At 40.9% G+C, this 18,354-nt stretch overlaps 1 pseudogene; it reads left to right on the top strand.

The window, feature by feature from the left end:
- Positions 1-15,414: 15,414 nt before the first annotated feature.
- On the top strand, positions 15,415-16,292 carry LOC146379724 (olfactory receptor 52N4-like; annotated as a pseudogene).
- The last annotated feature ends 2,062 nt before the right edge of the window (positions 16,293-18,354 follow it).

The raw sequence follows: 18,354 nt of genomic DNA, 5'->3' as shown, positions 1-18,354 counted from the left end.
CAGAGTAGTTTGATGCTCCAATGCAGTGCATGAATGCAGCTGGAATCAGCTGATAACTCTGCCCTCCACCCTCTCCGCCCATTATTCCTACTTCTGGTTCCAAACAGATCAAGACAAAAGGACCATAAAATGTCCCACCTTGCCCTAAAAGCACTGTTAGAGAGTAAGGACAGGATACGCGGGGGTTTACTTGAAGTCTGAAAGTATGAAGCATGAAATCTCAGTAAGACCTTTAAATTTCTACCCTCAGACCTGCTGTCCAGCAGTCACATGACTGATTTAAATTAAGGAAATTGAACACATATAGAAAGTTTAACTTAAATATATTTCAGCAGTTTCACTGAAAGTCCACACGGACGGCACGGAAGTCAGAAATAGAGTCAGAAATAACATGTATGTTGAATGAAGAACACTTACCTCTTCATGTTCCCCGCAGAGAGAAGAAGGAATAATTAAAAAATGAAAAGTACAAGTACAAGTACAGACAGGAAGTCTCTGGATTAACTCAGAAAGTCGCCAGACTAAAAAAAAAGTTTTTCCTCAAACAACATGTGACTTTCTCAGATATGCCATTTCAAATGTTCTGTTTAGTTTGGCATCAGCGGTGCTTTGAAGGCAATGAATCTAATTTCTTTCTTTGCTTCATTTCTAGAGCACATGTGAAGCTGTTGGATTTGCTGCTGAATGTGGTTTTCTTCTGGTTGTGTTTGGCAGGTTGGACGATTTAAATTCTTGAGCTGTCTGTTTCCTGTTATTGATCACCTCTGACTGCACACTGTTAAGCTGTAATTTTAGGTTTCTGGTTCTTGCTAACATCTGTATCCTCAGACTGACAGGAGCCGGGACTCCTCCACTTATCTGTCGTCATCTGTCACACTCCAACCTTAACTGCTGGGGACGTCTGAACCTGCAGACTCTTTATCTAAAATCTATTAAGGTAAATATTTAAGAAGGGATTTATAAACAGTGATAAAACGTCATGCAGGAATATTTATTACTGATTGAACAAAAAAATTGAAGTTTTATGAACATAAATGGAACCTGGGGCATCCACTGTAACATCACTGATTGGCTTGTGGAGTCCTATTTATGAGACCTCAAAATGTCTTCATCACCGCCATATTAACTTTTCTCTTATTCTCTAACAACTTTTCATTGACAGCTCATGGCCCACTGAGCGTGCTCTGATTGCCCCATTAGAGTCAATAAGAGCCATAAACAAGTCACTGGAACCGTAAACTCCTCAGGAAAGTCTTTACTAAGTCCTTTTTTTCAAAGACGTCTATACAATTTAACTTCTTTCCTGAAAACATTAACAAAACATTTATATAGTAACACCCGTGGACTGACCTGTCTCACAGATCAACACTGAAAATATGCCAGTGAGCGGTTTCTGCTCACAGATTACACCCAATGACTAGTTTTACAAATGAATTTTGCTCTAATGAGCTTAAATTCAGGAGTTGTAGTTTTAGAGTAGTTCCTTGTTTTCACCTAAAGCTGTTAAGTATTTGGAGGTCTAAATGCTCCTTCAGTTACTGAAAGAAAAAAAACACTGAGGCACCGCTGAGAGTTAAAAATGGTCCAGAAAGGATCTTCACATCAGCAAGGAAAGAATGTTGAGGGTCCCCAGTGGGAAGAGATAAATTCCTTTGGTTCATTTCCAGCTTCTTCTTCCTGCAATTCAAACTTTAGCTGAGATAACTGTAATGATCAGAAGCTGTTGCTGTGCTGTAAAGTTAATACAGTTCCATGCCAGACCACAAGGTGGCACTATCTGTGTGGACACTAAGATGTGAGCTTACAGGGTAGAAGAAGAAAACGTACGTGGGTATCCGGTCGTTAAGTGATGACGTGACGAATCCTACTTCCGGGCCTAAAGTAGTCTGCGTTTAATATGGCTTTTGTGTTGTTAACGTGTTTAATGTTTTGTATTTTCTTCTATTTAATCTCAAAAAGCTCCTAAAACAGTCAGTGATCACTGTTGACCTCCCTCAGCTTTTATTACCGCTAATCATTTATTTAAGCTCAGTTTTTAAAACCTTAGGATGTAACTACAGCCCAGCCCCTGCAGCAGTATATAATAATGGATTGGATTTATATAGTGCTTTTCAAGGCACCCAAAGCGCTTTACAATGCCACTATTCATTCACTCTCACATTCACACACTGGTGAAGGCAAACTACAGTTGCAGCCACAGCTGCCCTGGGGCAGACTGACAGAAGCGAGGCTGCTATATCGCGCCATCGGCCCCTTTGGCCATCACCAGTAGGCAGTAGGGTAAAGTGTAAAGGACAGAGAGTCCAGGGATCGAACCGGCGACCTTCCGGTTACAGATGCGCTTCCCAAACTCCTGCGCCACAGTGCGCCAAGTCTGAAGTTTAGTCCTTTTACAGCATCCTGCCATGCGATTACATTTGTTCCTGACCACCGAGAACACACGTTAACTTTTATCAGTGGAAAAAAAGTTAGCTTGTTTATATTATGCTAACATAGCTGTGTCGCTAGCGGTCACGTAGCACATCATTATATACCAGCTAGCCAAACTTCAGTAACTCTACAAACGTCACTGCTGTTTAGTTTTCTGTCTTCATTTATGTTGGAAGTGATAACAGAGCTGTACGTTTGAATTTGTTTCCAAAACCCCGCAGTCAGGACATGCTATATTGTATTTAGATAGAAGCTAGCGAGCTAACTTCCTGCTAACTTCCTGCTAACTTCTAACTCCGTTAAATGTCATAAATTCCGTTTTCATGGATGCCTGGATGTTAAACTCAATTGTTACACCTGGTAGAGCAGAACGCTGATCATTTTGTCAAAGATGAAAGACTTTAGACAGTTTTTCAACTCTCAGTAATGCCACAGTGATCGTTTGATATATGGACCTGCAGCGGAGTTTAGGCACAGACACGGCTAGTGACGTCAGATTTAACGACCGGATAGGGCTTTGGAGTTGACGTAACGCCTCAATGCATTGTGGGAGCGCGGCACCATTTTAGCAGGCCACGAATCAAGACAAACACAGATTTCAGCACAAGAACCCTTCTTGGTTTTGCTGCCGTGCAGGGAGTCACATCTTTGGTGATCTCCAAAAGTTGATTCTGTTCATCTGGACGTAGCGTTTTGTGGGAGAAATGTTTTGTCACTCAGCCAAGTGACTTCTTCAGTCTCAGCTGACTGCAGGTTTCCCCAAATTTTATAAACAGTACATTTGCATAATGACTGAAACCAGCCCACTGAAGGAACAATGGGCTGGGAGGTCAGTTCCTTAATCTTAATTATGCAAATTCTCATGACCATTGATCAACAACCACTGATCAAAGCCCACTGATCAATGTCCATGAGTCCCATTCACAGAGAGTTGGAGAATGGCTGCAATCACAGCATTGTAAGATGGCGAAAGATGTACCCTTAGGCCTCCTCCTCGATTCAGAGATGGTCTTTCAGGAAGAGGGTGACAGACTGATTGAAGCAGTTAGAACAAGACAAGGCTATTGACTGGACCTCATACCACAGCGAAGCGGAGAAGTGTGTGATAGCTTGGGTATGCATGGCTGCCAGTGGCACTGGAACACTAGTATTTATTGATGATGTGACAGGACAGAAGCAGCAAAATGAACTCTGAGGTGTCAGGGACATACTGTCTACTCATTTTCAGCTACACGCAGTCAAACTGATTTCATAATACAGATGGACAATGACCCAAAACATACAGCCAAAGCAACCCAGGAGTTTATTAAAGCAAAGAAGTGGAATATTCTTGAATGGCCAAGCCAGTCAGCTGATCTTAACCTATCTGAGCATTTCACTTATTGAAGACTAAACTTCGGACAGAAAGCCCCACAAACAAAAAGCAACTTAAAGCTGCTGCAGTAAAAGTCTGCAGAGCATTAAAAAGGACGAAAACAGCAGTCACGTCCAATGCTCCCTCTAAGCTGCGCGCGTGCGCAATTGCACACTGCTGGCACGGTCTCTGCGCACAGAAAATCTGCATTGCAAAAAAAAAAAAATCTAACCTGAATTGAAATTAAAATTAATACCTTAACAATTCTGTTTTGTAGTGTTAGTCAGTCAGTGACTGGCTGCTCCCGCATGGATTAGAACGATGCCACCTTATCCCATAGTCCAGCCAATGATGCGATTCACATTCGTATATACACAGCTAATCAACGTGGTTGACAGGTTATGACAGCGTCCTTATGTGCCGACACCGGTGTTTTAGCGAGCAAAGCGGCTGATGTGGAGTGAAGCCACGTTAATGACACGTGTACAACCATTGGAGATGTGAGCAGGACAGACGGAACAACTGACGGACAAAGTGTTATGATAGAGTTATGATAAAAATATCTGCAATGTTTGGTTTTCTTCCTGAATACTGTCGTTGTTCATATTTACTGCAGGAAGAAACGGTAAAAACGGCGTTTTATAAGGAAAACGTTCAAAAGCCTGTGAGCAAAAACAACACAAAACCCCCCTCCCAGCCTTTCCTATTGGTGGAAAAATGTACCATATCGACCAATCAAAAATGATATGGCAACTTGGCATTTAGTTGTTTAGGAAGGAGGGAAGTTTTAGGAGTGACAGCAGTGTTTTGAGATGTGAGAGATTTATGACGTAGAGCGCAAATCTTGTGTAGTTGTGGTTTGCAGTGTTTTGTGTTGTTTCACTTTAAATTTGTTTAAAAGGAAAAAGCTGAAAATTTAAATAGTTAAAAGTTGAAATGTGAATAGTTGGTTTTTGTATTATATGATTTATTTATTACATTTTATGTGGAGTGAATAAATAAAGTATATTTACGGTGGCCCCTAGAGACAAAGCACATACAAACTCCGAAGCACGTAAAAACTCTAAAACACGTACAAAATACAACAGAAGTGCTCCAGCATGCTAGGCACAGTGTTGAGCTTTTGTTACCTCGTGGCTACACAAGCCAGCAAGTACCAACGACCGGATTTGGTGTGTGGCAGTAACAGGTAAATGAACATTTTTTTTAAACTATTTGAATATATATGAGTGCTTGTGTATAAATACACAAACAATACACATACGCTTTCAATTGTGTAATTTAAGTGATCTAGGTAGCTCTGTTTTGGAAGTTCAGTTAACGCTAGAAATGTGTTTTGGAGTTTGTACGTGCTTTGTCTCTGGGGGCCACCGCATATATTTATATATAAACATATATAAATAAAACCACTTTTTTTTTACATTAGTAATTCTTTTTGTGCATAATTCTATATTATTGTTAATAATAAATTAATTAAAGGAACAAAACAACCTGAAGAGCCGGTTCTCTAAAAAGAGCCGGAAATCCCATCACTAGCGACTGCTGAATGTTACAGGTGTTACAGCAGTGATACATCTGCTGCTGTCAGGCCTGCAGGTATCAGGCTGTTGTTCTCCTTCATCTCATAGTGGACAGAAATTATTTTTTGGAGTGGCACATATAATTTGTGTGGCATCAGATTTGATGCAGAACAGCTGATTGTTCTGTAAATAGTGTGAAATGTTTATTTTTAAAAATCGCCTTGGCTGCATTTTTAGGTAAACAGCTGCAAAAAACTTTGTTGTTTGCATAACTCAGTTACTCTTTTAAAGAAGTAACTATATAATTAACTGCCCAACATTGGTCATTATATACTGTATTTTGCAGACAGAGAGTTACAGACTCTCTCCCAGACCACAGACTCACAATACAAATCAGAGCTTTATTTGAAAAAAAAAAGGAAGTTGTTTTTTTGAAAATTGGAGTTCAAGTTATTTTTCCTTCCAATAGTTAATTAAAAGTAGTCTAACATAAATGTAAATGCTGTAATTTGATTATTTTAATAAACCATGTAACTTGGATGGATTCGATGCTGGCGTGACCACAGTGCACACGTCTGCTGTTGCTCAGTGGTCCAAGGGACGCTCAGGGAGTTTGTGTGTTCGCTCAGACACATGAAACATTAGAGGGAACATTGCTCATGTTCATGAGTTGAAGACTTCAGGCTGTCATTGCCAGCAAAGGGTTCACAACCAAGTATTAGAAATGTACATTTTATTTTTAGTTATTTCATTTGTCCATTTACGTCATGGACCTAACTGTATGTATCTGTTCTTATGTAGTGCTGGCATTGCAGCACCGCCTGTGTATTTACTGCTTCTCTGCATTTCTTTACACTTCAGCTGATTTAACTGAAAGAAACGGAACAAACTGGACACATCACAAAGCCACCTCTGATATCCACTGAGCGCCAGTGATTTCACAACCCTGCTAAATGTGCCTGATCAGTCAGAGAACTGCTGACGTCAATAAATACATTACTTGGAATATAACTAACATCAGAAATAATAAATATCTATCATAAGATTTTTAAATGCTGCCTGTAAATGTGATGGAAAAGCTCTTCTTCTTTTCTGTGGAAGGCACTTTGCTGTCAGACTTCCTCAAAATATACCCAAAAAAATAAAAACAGCTTCAATGAGTCCTTTGTTTTTTGCTGCAATCATTTCTTGACAGTTTCCCAACAACAAGAGAAAACTTTCACAATCAATTCAGCCTCCAAAACAAACGGAAAACACCCCAAAGCAGGAATTAGAGAATGTTACTGTCATTTTGCAATAAATACATAAATCCATAGCAGCACTGCACAAAGCAGAAAACACTGTACATGGGATTATAAGTCTTGGGTATGCAAACACAAGGTGAACAAAACATCGCATCTACTATCTTCAAAACCTGGATTTTAAGCCGACAAAAGCAGAAGGTCTCACAAACGCTCACAAAGCTGAATGTTTGTTTGAACCAATTAAATATTAAAAAAGCTAAAATAGGTGTGGTGGTAATTTTCATTAGTCACAGCATTCAAACAAACAGTTCATTAATATTCAGTAATGTTTTCTACGATGAAGCAATGATCTTACCAGCAGCATGAGATAAAGTCCAGTCAAATGTTCCTTTACCTGATGGACTTTTTATCATTCAAAAAATCACATGGCTCCAACTGAGTCCAAGGACCAGTGAAAAATTACATGATCACTTGGCTATCATGCATTGATGCATTGATTGAGCTCATTTTTGCACAGGCCTCCAGAAAGAGTCAGAGCACAATAATATCATTGTGTTTCTAAAAGAAATGACATTATAAGTGAAAAATGTTAAATGTGATCCTTGAGCTTTTCATGTTGTGACCTTTGGTCTTAAATTTCGAATGTCACATACATGAAAAGGCAAATATGACTGTACAGATCCTCCCTTTATATTTAGAAGGACAAGAACTGACGTCAGGCTGTAAGCAGAAAAATGCTCAGCAGAGCAGAAATAAAACCAAACAGGAGCTTGAAGCAGAGCACTTCCACATGGCCACGTGAGGGAGGCTCCAACGTGTCCAGCTGGGTACAAAACACTTTTGATTTAAAGCCAAATATCTAACAGCACATGAAGAATCTGTTTCAGTTCAAGTCTGAGACAAAGAAGCTTTTATCTGATATTCCATAATCCTGCAAAAAGAAATACAAAGAGTGGAACATCTTTCTGGAGGAGTCATCGCTAGGTTTGTGTGTTAGTGTGTCACTCTATTTGCTTCCAGCCAAACACCAACAATGTTCAACATGAAGCCCTCAAAGACACCAGGCAGTTTTGTGGGAGTTCAGTAGTAACAAAATCCCTCTGGTTGTGGTTCTTCTGTTTGGAACATCATCCAAAACCTCCAAGACTTCCCCGGCAGGAAGATTAAACTGGAGGTTTTTACTGCTGAGCATGTGGTGCCACATCTGCTGAGCAACTACCAAAAGTCCCACAAATGTTGTGCCGTCATTGGGTGACTCCACCTGGTTGTTTAACCATTTAGAGTTTTGAAGATGAGTAGCTTGTGTGGTTTTTCCTTCTGGCTTTTTGTACATGTGTCAGTTTATGGTGTAGATTCTCCTTGTATTGTGCGATTGGTGCTGGAACATTTTGAATCTGGTCAATTTTTAACATTTACCTGTGTTTTTCTCATTGTGGATGAAGCCTCAGCTTGTTCCACAGTCTGTTCAGTAATCTTGTACAGTAAAAGTTGTCGTGAACCAGAAACAGAGACTGTTGCCTTCAAACTTCTGAAATGTGTTGGCTGAGGCACAAAAATCTAAGCAGAGCAATAACAATCGAATAATAAAGAAGAAAATTATTCTTCATGCACTGAATTGTGTTGCAAGAGCTGCAGTGAAAACCCAGCAGAAGCTTCCATGTGTGTGTGTAGAAACACACATGGATCACATTTCACCATTCATTAACCGCACAGAGAAGGCATCGTTTAAATGCATTAAAAATTTCTTTAAACAAACAGCTTAAAGAACATTTATTCAGTCATTAAAGTTCTTCATGACTGGGCCAAGTGTCCTCTTTTTTGGAAGCCAAAATATGGTCACCCTATCTCACAGAAAGGTGTTTTATAACCAGAGAAACCAAAACTTTGTACTTTTGGCTCAGAACAGCACCACGGTGGATTGTAAATCAAACGATCAACATGTGATTGCAGACTTTTAGCTTTAATTCAATGACTCAAAACATTTTTGCATTAACTTTATAAGAATTAAACAGTTCAGGCAAAAACCAAAAACTGCTTTTAGTCCCATTATCAGAGGTTTAACCCTCCTGTTATGTTGCGGGTCAGATTGACTCAGAACAGAAGAGATGTCACATGTCATCTGCATCACTACAGAAAACGAAAAAAATCTAAATTATAAAAGAAAATTGTAAAATAATCAATACCAGTGTTTCTGACCCGGGTCAAATTAACCGAGGAGCATAATTGGTGTTCCTGGAAACCAACATAACAGGAGTTTTAAAATGATTGGAACACACAATTATTCATTTAAAACTTTGCAGCAGGTCTGCCCGACGTCAGGTTTGTTTCCTCTGTTAGACTGTAGACCAGGGCTGTCGAACTCTAGGCCCTGAGGGCCGGTGTCCTGCAGGTTTTAGATGTGTCCTTGATCCAACACAGCTGATTTAAATGGCTAAATGACCTCATCAACATGCCTTGACGTTCTCCAGAGGCCTATCAATGAACTAATCATGTGATTCAGGTGTGGTGGCCCAGGGTGAGATCTAAAACCTGCAGGACACCGGCCCTCGAGGCCTGGAGTTCGACACCCCTGCTATAGACTGTTACTGTAGCTATTTTAAGTGGGTACTTCCAAAAGTACTCTACTTTTCCACAGTACTTACTAGTACTTACTTTCGACACTTTCTATCATATGACTGGATGTGGATTTAAATGAAGTTTTTCAAACAGAGGAAAAGGTTAACTGTACCAAAAAACTGATATTTCTCTTTTTATGAGAAAAGGCCATTACACATGTTACTTAATAATTGATTTTAGTGCACTCATGTTCTTATTGTTCTCAAATCTCAAAGATTGCATTTGTCATCATTTTTCATGCATTTTAACTTATTCATGTCTGAACACACAGTAAAATAAAAGTAGATATAGTTCCTCCCACATGTGGAAACTGTGTGACTTCTTCATTAGAAAGGACAGATCTGCAGGGAGAGTCAAACATTTTTCTTCTTTGTATTTTTAGGACCACTGGGAGCCTATGCTGCCCCCTGGTGGTTCCCGTGTTTCATCATAGTATTTGCTGCTAAGGTAATGAGCATCAGTGTTTTTGAGAGAAAGGTGGTCATTAATGAGCTCCTCTGTGAGCTGGATCTTAACAAAACACTTATTAACAATTTCTGATTGTAATTAGTCCTCTGAGAGACAGACAGGCTAATGGGGCTCAGAGGACAACACTGATTATAACAGGTGGTAATGAAAGCTCTACAGGGGCTAATAATCACCTTCTGCCTGCTGAGTTTCAAGTGTACTCTGGGAAACTGACATTTAAAAAAAGAAATACCAAAAAAGCAGTGAAACACACTAAAACGTGCAAATGAATGTAAACATATGAGAAGTTTGGGAGAACTCACTTCAGTTTCAGTTTGATCACAATCAGAAATAAGTCTTGTCATTCAGTGTAATCTCATTTACAGAAATGTAATAATGGCATGTTTGAATAAGGTCTATTTAACTGGAGAATTTATTAATCTTGAATTAAAAAACAAAAAAAGAACCAGTGGAGCCGTGGGTGGTAAAGACTCAGAGAATATCTGTACTGTAATGTGTGAGATATATTCGACCATAACCTTTATCGCAAGATATCTATGGGTTCTGTTGATCTACTGGGTCTACTAACACCTCATTCACATGGCACTGAAAGCAGGCCAGGTGAGACACTAACAGCTGCAACTGTAAATGACCCAGGTTGACCCAGGTTTACCTGCAAAAAGACTTCTCACATTTCTTTTGTTTGCATATAGTCATTTGAAAAATAAGGTTTTCTTAGTCCACACAACTAGAGCTTTCTTAAGCAGTAATAGCTGGAAATTTTGGTTTTCTTCATCAGTCTCTCATATTGTTGTGGAAGAGTTATGCTCCACTCTTCATTTCACTGAGGTTTGCAGCATTGATTCGTGCACAGCTCTCTGAGCTCTGGACTCTGACTGGACAGATGGCCTCACAGAGGAGTCCACGTCCACTCAGATCGTCACCCCTCCACCACAGCTGAGGTGCTTGTGCTGATGTGCACAAGTGAATTTTAAAGAAGTGAAACTTGGAGCCATTATCATTAAAAAGATAAGATTCAAAGTATCTGAAGTAATCAGTAATGCACAGATGCACATGATCAGATCCCAAGAAAGAATATGAAAGAATATGAAAGAATATGAAAACAAAAGGCCAGTCTGCCAGTTCCCCAGATTTCTCAAGAGAGAAACTGTTACTGCAACCTTTAATTCAATTAACCTGCTGGTCACTGAGACTCCTGGGAACTATAAGGCCTCCAGAACACTCATTGATGGCACGAAGATGAGAGCACACACTCAGGCCGACTGCAGGAACAAGCCAGATTAAAGTTCAAATACTAAGATTACAAAGGTCAAATGGTCTATTGTGTGACCACTATTTTTTATTTTTCTGTACCACAGTTTGTTGCAAGTTTTCAACCTTAAAAAACAGATTTTTACAAACACTTCTTGTCCTTTATTCTGAAAAACCCTCATTCTGATGGGGCAGTTAACAAGAAGGATTAGAAGCTTGTTTTTTTATGTTTGAGTAAAAGACTTGAACTACAAACTGCAACTATCCTTAATTTTTAAACTGCTGTTTTTCTTTCACGTTATCCCAGGTGTTACTTTAAGCGAAAGCTAATGTATGGTTGGTCAGTATGCCCCAATGCACCAGATGTGATCAAATTCACATTTTAGTCACCTACAATTTCCACGTTAAGAGGCTGAAGAGGTGGGAGAAGTCTGCAGTCTATATTTCATTTGGACTTTTCTATTATGCACTTTGCATCCCGATCAGGATGCATAGCAGAAACTCAGTTTGCTTTATCACAAATTTAGTTGTCTTGTCCTTCCATATGATGCCACATAATCTATCCTTGCAGATCTGTTCGTTAAACTATTTGAGTTTAATTCTGACTTACTGAATTTGGACTAAAGTGGAGAGAAAAAACCCCCACACATACAAAAAACAAGAAATACAGTAATGTACTGTTTCAACAAGTTTTATGCCATTTTCACTCATGGGCACAATGAAGTCCAAAAATAAACATCTGGAGATGTTAATGTTTGGGTTTGAGGTCGGGGTGGGGTGGGGCAGGGTTGCACGGCGACACAGTTTTTTATCTTAAAATGTCTTTTAATTTAGACTCATGACATCTTATTCCTGAACAATTCATCTGATTGTTTCAGCTGAACATCCAGTACTACAGGCAGGAAAGTCAAAATTAAAACTCATGTCAAACTTACTTTTAGAAATGAAAGGACCAGTTGACTGAAGTGAGCTGTTAACCGACCGTGGCTCAGGGGGTTGGGAAGCGCATCTGTAACCGGTTCGATCCCCGGCCTCTCTGTCCTGGTCGTTGTGTTCTTGGGCAAGGCACTTCACCTACCGCCTACTGGTGATGACCAGAGGGGCCGATGGCGCGATATGGCAGCCTCGCTTCTGTCAGTCTGCCCCAGGGCAGCTGTGGCTACAACTGTGGCTGCCTCCACCAGTGTGTGAATGTGAGAGTGAATGAATAGTGGCATTGTAAAAGCGCTTTGGGTGCCTTGAAAAGCGCTATATAAATCCAATCCATTATTATTGTTATTGTTAAAGAGTCATAATGCAAGAAAAATGGGTTTTTAGATTTGTTTATTTGTCTAAAAGTTTCGAGTGTGAGCAAATCTCTGGGAGCCAACTAGTGACTTTGTTCACATCTGAAGTTTAATGGAAACTTTCTGCAACAAACACGCAGGACCTTGATGATTCAGTTCAGCTGGTGCTAGTGTGGGAGGTTGGGGTTAGCTGAATCCTCCTTGGAGAGTTTTCGGTCTCGTGGTACTAATTAACAAATTGTTGCTGTAACAATAGCAACAAAACATGAGGCACTGAGATACATTAAATTACTCAGCAGGGGATACCTCGTGGGTCTAATGCAAATGTGGAAAGTCTTTTGTTGTTTATGATCTTTAACTATCCTCAAGTCCATTTGTTTGTTTTCATTTTGTAAGATCGTATATGAGCATCTAATGAGGAAAATCTGTATCACCTGCTGTTAAAAAGTTTATAATCTTTTTCCTTTCTTTCTCTTCTTGTCAAAACAGAAATAAGTCTTGACTTGTTTGTTTTTACAGTCTGCTGGATAATTTTGTCATAGCTCTATATTTACCGCATAAGACATAAACAGAACCGCCTGCTGACCATTTAAAAAAATGATGTGTGACAATATATGAGCACTGATCAGTGTCATGGCCCCAGAAAGAACTGATCACCATGGTAATGATGTTCTTGCCTAAAAACCAACAGCCAAATTAACAGGATTATCAGGATGCCACCACAGAGTCAAAGAAGGTCTTTAAAAGCGCTCCCTGGACTCCAAATGACCTCAGCCGCCTCAGCAGGCAGAGTCTGCTCTGACCCTTCCTGTACAGAGCATCAGTGTTGTGGCTCCAGTCTAGCTTATTATTCAGGTGAACACCCACTATCTCAATGTCCACTCCCTGGATGTTCACCGGTGTCAGTGTGGTGGGTCTGCGACTCTGAAAATCCACCACCAACTCCTTGGTTTTCCCGGCGTTGATTAGCAGGTGGTTCTGCTGACACCAGTCCACAAAGTCCAGAGTCCACTGTCTGTACTCTGAGTCGTCCTCACCTGTGATGAGGCCGACTATGGCAGAGTCGTCAGAGAACTTCTGTAGGTGGCAGCGTGGGGAGTTGATGGAGAAGTCTGCAGTGTAGAGGGTGAAGAGGAACGCCAGCACAGTTCCCTGTGGGGCCCCCGTACTGCAGACCAGCATGTCAGAGACACAGCCCTGTGTCCTCACATACTGTGGGCGTTCTGTGAGGTAGTCCAGTGTCCACTGGGACATGTGGTGGTCCACTCCCGATAGCTCCAGCTTGTCCCTCAGAAATCGTGGCTGGATGGTGTTGAGAGCACTGGAGAAATCAAAGAACATGATCCTCACAGTGCTTCCAGGCTTCTCCAGGTGAGTCAGAGCTCGGTGCAGGAGGTAGATGATGGTGTCCTCCACCCTGATGCCAGGCTGGTAAGCAAACTGCAGCAGATCTAATGAAGGCCGCAGATTTCATTTCATTTATTTATTTATTTGTTTCAAGCATGGTTCAACAGTATTTCATTTCCTACATAAAAATCCTCCTTCCCATTAATATAGCACTGCACCCATGGGTGAAAAGGAGCAGGAACTCTTATTAGCACCCGCTGTCATGGCTGCGGCAGCAGTCGTGTGGTGATGAGGAGGAGGATCCAAGCAGCAGACAGCGGCGGTAATGTAAGTGAGTTTATTTACAGTGCACAATACATAATAAAAGCGAGGGCTGAACTAAACATAAAACTAAACTGGAAAAACTAATAAACAAGGAAACTCACAAACTGTTTTACAAACACAAACTCAGGGACACGAACAGAGCACGGGGGGAAGAACACAGGAAGGAATAATAAAACACCAAACACCAGAACCAAAACCCTAAGAACTAATACAAAATCAGAAATAACACAAAACACAATAATGAAACAGAAAAGGCTAGGTCGAATGAGCCAGGACCATGACACCTGCCCTCGACTCCAGTAGTATTATCTCTTATAAATATCCAAATCCTCTACATCCTTAGTCGTGATAAACTTAGCTTCTTCTGGTGTTCCATTAAGCTTTATCAACACTTTACAATTTCTCGTCCAAGTTAGTTGGATTTTTTTTCCTTTTGTAGTATGCGAGCTTATCAGGCGATGTCTGCATTCTTTTTTGTAAGATGTTCATTGAAGTTTACTCCGCTTCCTCCCAGCTGTCTGGACTGCCTCATTAGGTCATTTTTGTGTTTTCAATTTACAAAGCCCACTACTATTGCTGGAGGTGCTTAAGCATTCTTTCTGGGAAGGGCATAGCACTCCGCGATGTTGTTACTGTGCAGGGGCAGTTTTTTGCCTGCAAAAAACTCCACAACTTGATGCTCTCGAGGGTCTTCATCAGATGTGATCTCAGGGCTACCGGCTTGTAGCTGCTGAGATTTTTGGGATGGGAGGTCTTTGGTACCGGTACCACGCAGGAGGTCTTCCACAGCTGTAGTACTTTCCCCAGTGACAGGCTCAGGTTGAATAGACATCCTAGGATGCAAAAAGGTGTGACAAAGAAGGGAGCTAAGAAGTACAGCAAGCTGTCCATATGTGAGGCCTTGGAAACTGCAGAGCAAAGAATCACAGGCTTGGTCAGCCGCTTGAAGAGATACACCAGAGAGATCAAAGACAGGAGAATAAACCAGCTGTTCTCCATGGAACCAACCAAGGTGTACTCTCAGTGGCAGGGGAACAATATGAGAACAGCACCACCAAGGCTAGAGACGGAACAATACTGGAATAGCATATGGGAGAAGGACACAACCCATAACGGCAATGCTCAGTGGCTAGTGGATCTGAGGGCAGACCACAGCAACCCCCTCGAACAGGGACCAGTGACCATCACAGTGGCAGACATCCAAGAAAGGGTCTCCAGTATGAAGAGTTGGACAGCACCAGGCCCTGACATGGTTTACGCCTACAGACTGAAGAAGCGGTTCTACATGAGGAAGAAGGAACATGAGAAGCTCGGGAAATACCAAGGGCTCAAAGAAGAGCTCGAGAAGATGTGGAGGTTGAAGGTAACAGTGGTGCCAGTGGTAATCAGAGCACTAGGTGCGGTGACTAAAACCCTTTGAGGTCGTAGGAACAGCTAAGATACTGCACAGGATCCTCAAGCTCCCAGGCTTCTTGCACCTGAGCTTAAAATCTTAAAAGCTGCCACTCTTACCTGAATTTTTGGTTCCTGACGTGTCTCATTTATTCTGGAAAAAAGCCATAAATGTGACAAATATGCCATTTTTATTTGGATACTTTCTGATGGAAAACTACACATTCAACAGCTTTACTCTGCAGCTGGAGGGATTAAAGGTCTCAGAGGTTTCCAAATATCCAATCTTTTTCTTTTTCCTTTTCCTTTTCTCCTACATACTTATTATGACATCCAATATCGGAATCGTAGTCCTGGTTTTCATCGACAAAAATCTTCATCATCATCTATCATGATGCCCCGTTTGCTTTCAGATATTCTGCTGCCTCCATCTGAGCGCCTCACCAGTTATCATGAGTGTCTTATTCAGGCTTTTACCACACATATGTATGTCACCACTTCCCACACTGTGCTTATGATTATGGCTTTTGACAGATATGTGGCCATCTGTAATCCTCTGCGATATGCTTCCATAATGACCAACAAAATGATGATCGAGCTGACGGTTCTGGCCTGGGGAGTGGCCTTCGTTTTGGTCGGGGTTCTGCTCGGACTGACCATACGGCTAAGTCGATGCAGGACCTTGATCACAAACCCTTCTTGTGACCCTCATTGTTTAAGCTGTCCTGTGACAGTGTGGTCATTAACAATGTCTATGGGCTCACCTTCACTGTGATCCTGTTCACGGGTTCTATAGGTACAATAGTGCTGACCTATACTCAGATTACGGTGGTCTGTGTGACCAGCAAGAATAAGTCTTTGAACAGTAAAGCCTTAAAGACCTGCAGCACCTACCTCTTTGTCTACATGATTATGTTATTTACTGGGATTCTTGATATTACTCTGCATCGCTTCCTCGATATACTCAGTTGTATCTCTTTTGACTGGTGTGCAGTCAAAAGAGATACAACAATTCCTGTCAAAGCTGTTGCACTTTAGAAAGATTTTGCTATCTAAATAAATATTTAAGTAAGAAGAAATATGCTTATTTAAATATAATTATAGTTCACATCCACCAGGTGACCATACCTCGAGATTAGGATTAGGTTGTATTTAAGTCACATCCATGCATCAGTTGTCATGAAGCCTGGTGGATATTAAAAGATGAAAAGGTGCCTAATGTAAGAACTACGGTGGCCCCTAGAGACAAAGCAGGTACAAACTCCAAAACACATGCAAATTCTAAAACACAACGGAAGTGCTCCAGGACGCTAGGGGCAGTGTTGAGCTTGTTACCTAGTAACTACACAAGCCAGGAAGTACCAATGACCGGATTTGGGGTCTGCAGCCTCAAAGGCCGCATTTTAAGGCCGATTACGTCACAGCGACACGACGAAGGCTGTCCCAATTCAAAGGCTGCTCGAAATGCGGCCCTCAAATGCGTCCTTAATTTCCCTGAATTTTAAGGATGGGTCGGTGTAGCCTTCATGGCCCAACATATCCCAGACTTCATAGCGCGCCGGTGGTGTGGATAATTTTGCCGGAAAAAAAACGGCGGAAGCGGAGCGGACGAAGAGTAAACTTTCAGAAGTAAGTACTGAATATTATGTCACTTATTTATGCGCAAATGTTTTTATAATGAAGAACATTAAAACATTACTGTTGGCCACATGTCGGGAAAGTTATGTGACATTAGCGATGTTTGTACTAACTTGGTTTTAAAGCCTTTACTTCAAAATATACGCCGTTCAATAGTTGACTTTAATCTTACAGAGAATCTGATGATTTTATGGATAATTAAAGTCAGTCATATATCCACAAACACAACAAGCTGAAAGTCAGTGATGCTGCTCGGTTTGCAGTCCTGAATATCACGGCACAAGCAGGATTCACTGCACTGTTAATGTTAGCTATGTTATATTGCTGCCTCTGTTCGGTGGTGTCGAGCCAAACGGACTTTAACGTGTGTTTGAACGAGCTGACGGTTCACTCGTTAAGCTGAAAGAAAGATGCTTTAATCACAGCAGTCACACATGTGTCCACTGTACCATCTGGGAACTCTTCTTGTTCAGCACTCGTAATAACACAAACACTAAATCCTCCTTCTCTGCTGCTGTTGTGTAGCAGTGTGTACACCTGAGACTGTCACCTGTCTGTCTGTCCTGCACTCTCTCTCTGTTTCTTTCTCTCTGATTGTGGAATAAAAGTATGAACATGTGTTTATAAGTTACACTTGTGTTTGAATCCTGCAGCTTATCACACATTTGATTTCCATGTGTGACGACTGCAAGTGTCCAGAGTGAGGACAGACTGAGGGACCCACTGCTGCACATCATCTGTGAGGCTTTGCACCCCTGATGATCCACCAGGACAAACTCAGCAGTGTGTGAGGAAGAGGAGGAGGAAGAGCCAGCAGCAGCTGACAGATGGAGAGAATAGACAGACTGTTCCCTGTTTGTGAAGGACTGCTAGGAAAGTTTAACATAACTGTCTGTCCTGAATCAGTCTTATTAGGTAATGTTCAAATAATGTTATCATCCAGTGTTTTCAGTGTGGGAGAAAGTACTCAGGGCCTTCAAGTTACACACTATGAAAGGCAGCAACAAGTTTAATGTTCAGAAACCTAAAGTATGTATCAGCAGCAGAATGGATAAATGTTTGTTTCAGTTCTATGAAGCTTTGAGTATTTTGGATCAGTAGCTGCTGTGTTTGTTGCATCATATTGCTGTAATTGTTTATATGCTTTATATATTCTGAGCTAAGTTGATCTATAGTGTTACATCATATTCTATAAGGATGTTATGTGTTTGTAGACTTTCTGCCCAGTTTGACCCATTTAGCAGAAGTCAGCCTGTTTAAGGCTCTGATATCTATTCTGTATGACTTAAAGCAGTTATGACATGGTCTGATTTTCTCACCCAATAAAGGAATATTTCATATATCAGTCTACTCTTCATTCTATCAGACACAGTTATCACAGCTTGTACATTTTCTTTTTATAAATATATGTAAGCAATGAGCCAAATTTAGTAATGCCAACATACTGAAGGAACAATATTTGTCTCTTATATATGATACATCTG

The sequence above is a fragment of the Perissodus microlepis genome, chromosome 10 (genome assembly GCF_051167445.1).
Source record: "Perissodus microlepis isolate ML-2025 ecotype Zambia chromosome 10, ASM5116744v1, whole genome shotgun sequence".
Lineage (NCBI taxonomy): Eukaryota > Metazoa > Chordata > Actinopteri > Cichliformes > Cichlidae > Perissodus > Perissodus microlepis.
The sequence above is the reverse complement of the archived record's forward strand: the minus strand, read 5'-3'. Positions and strand labels throughout refer to the sequence as shown.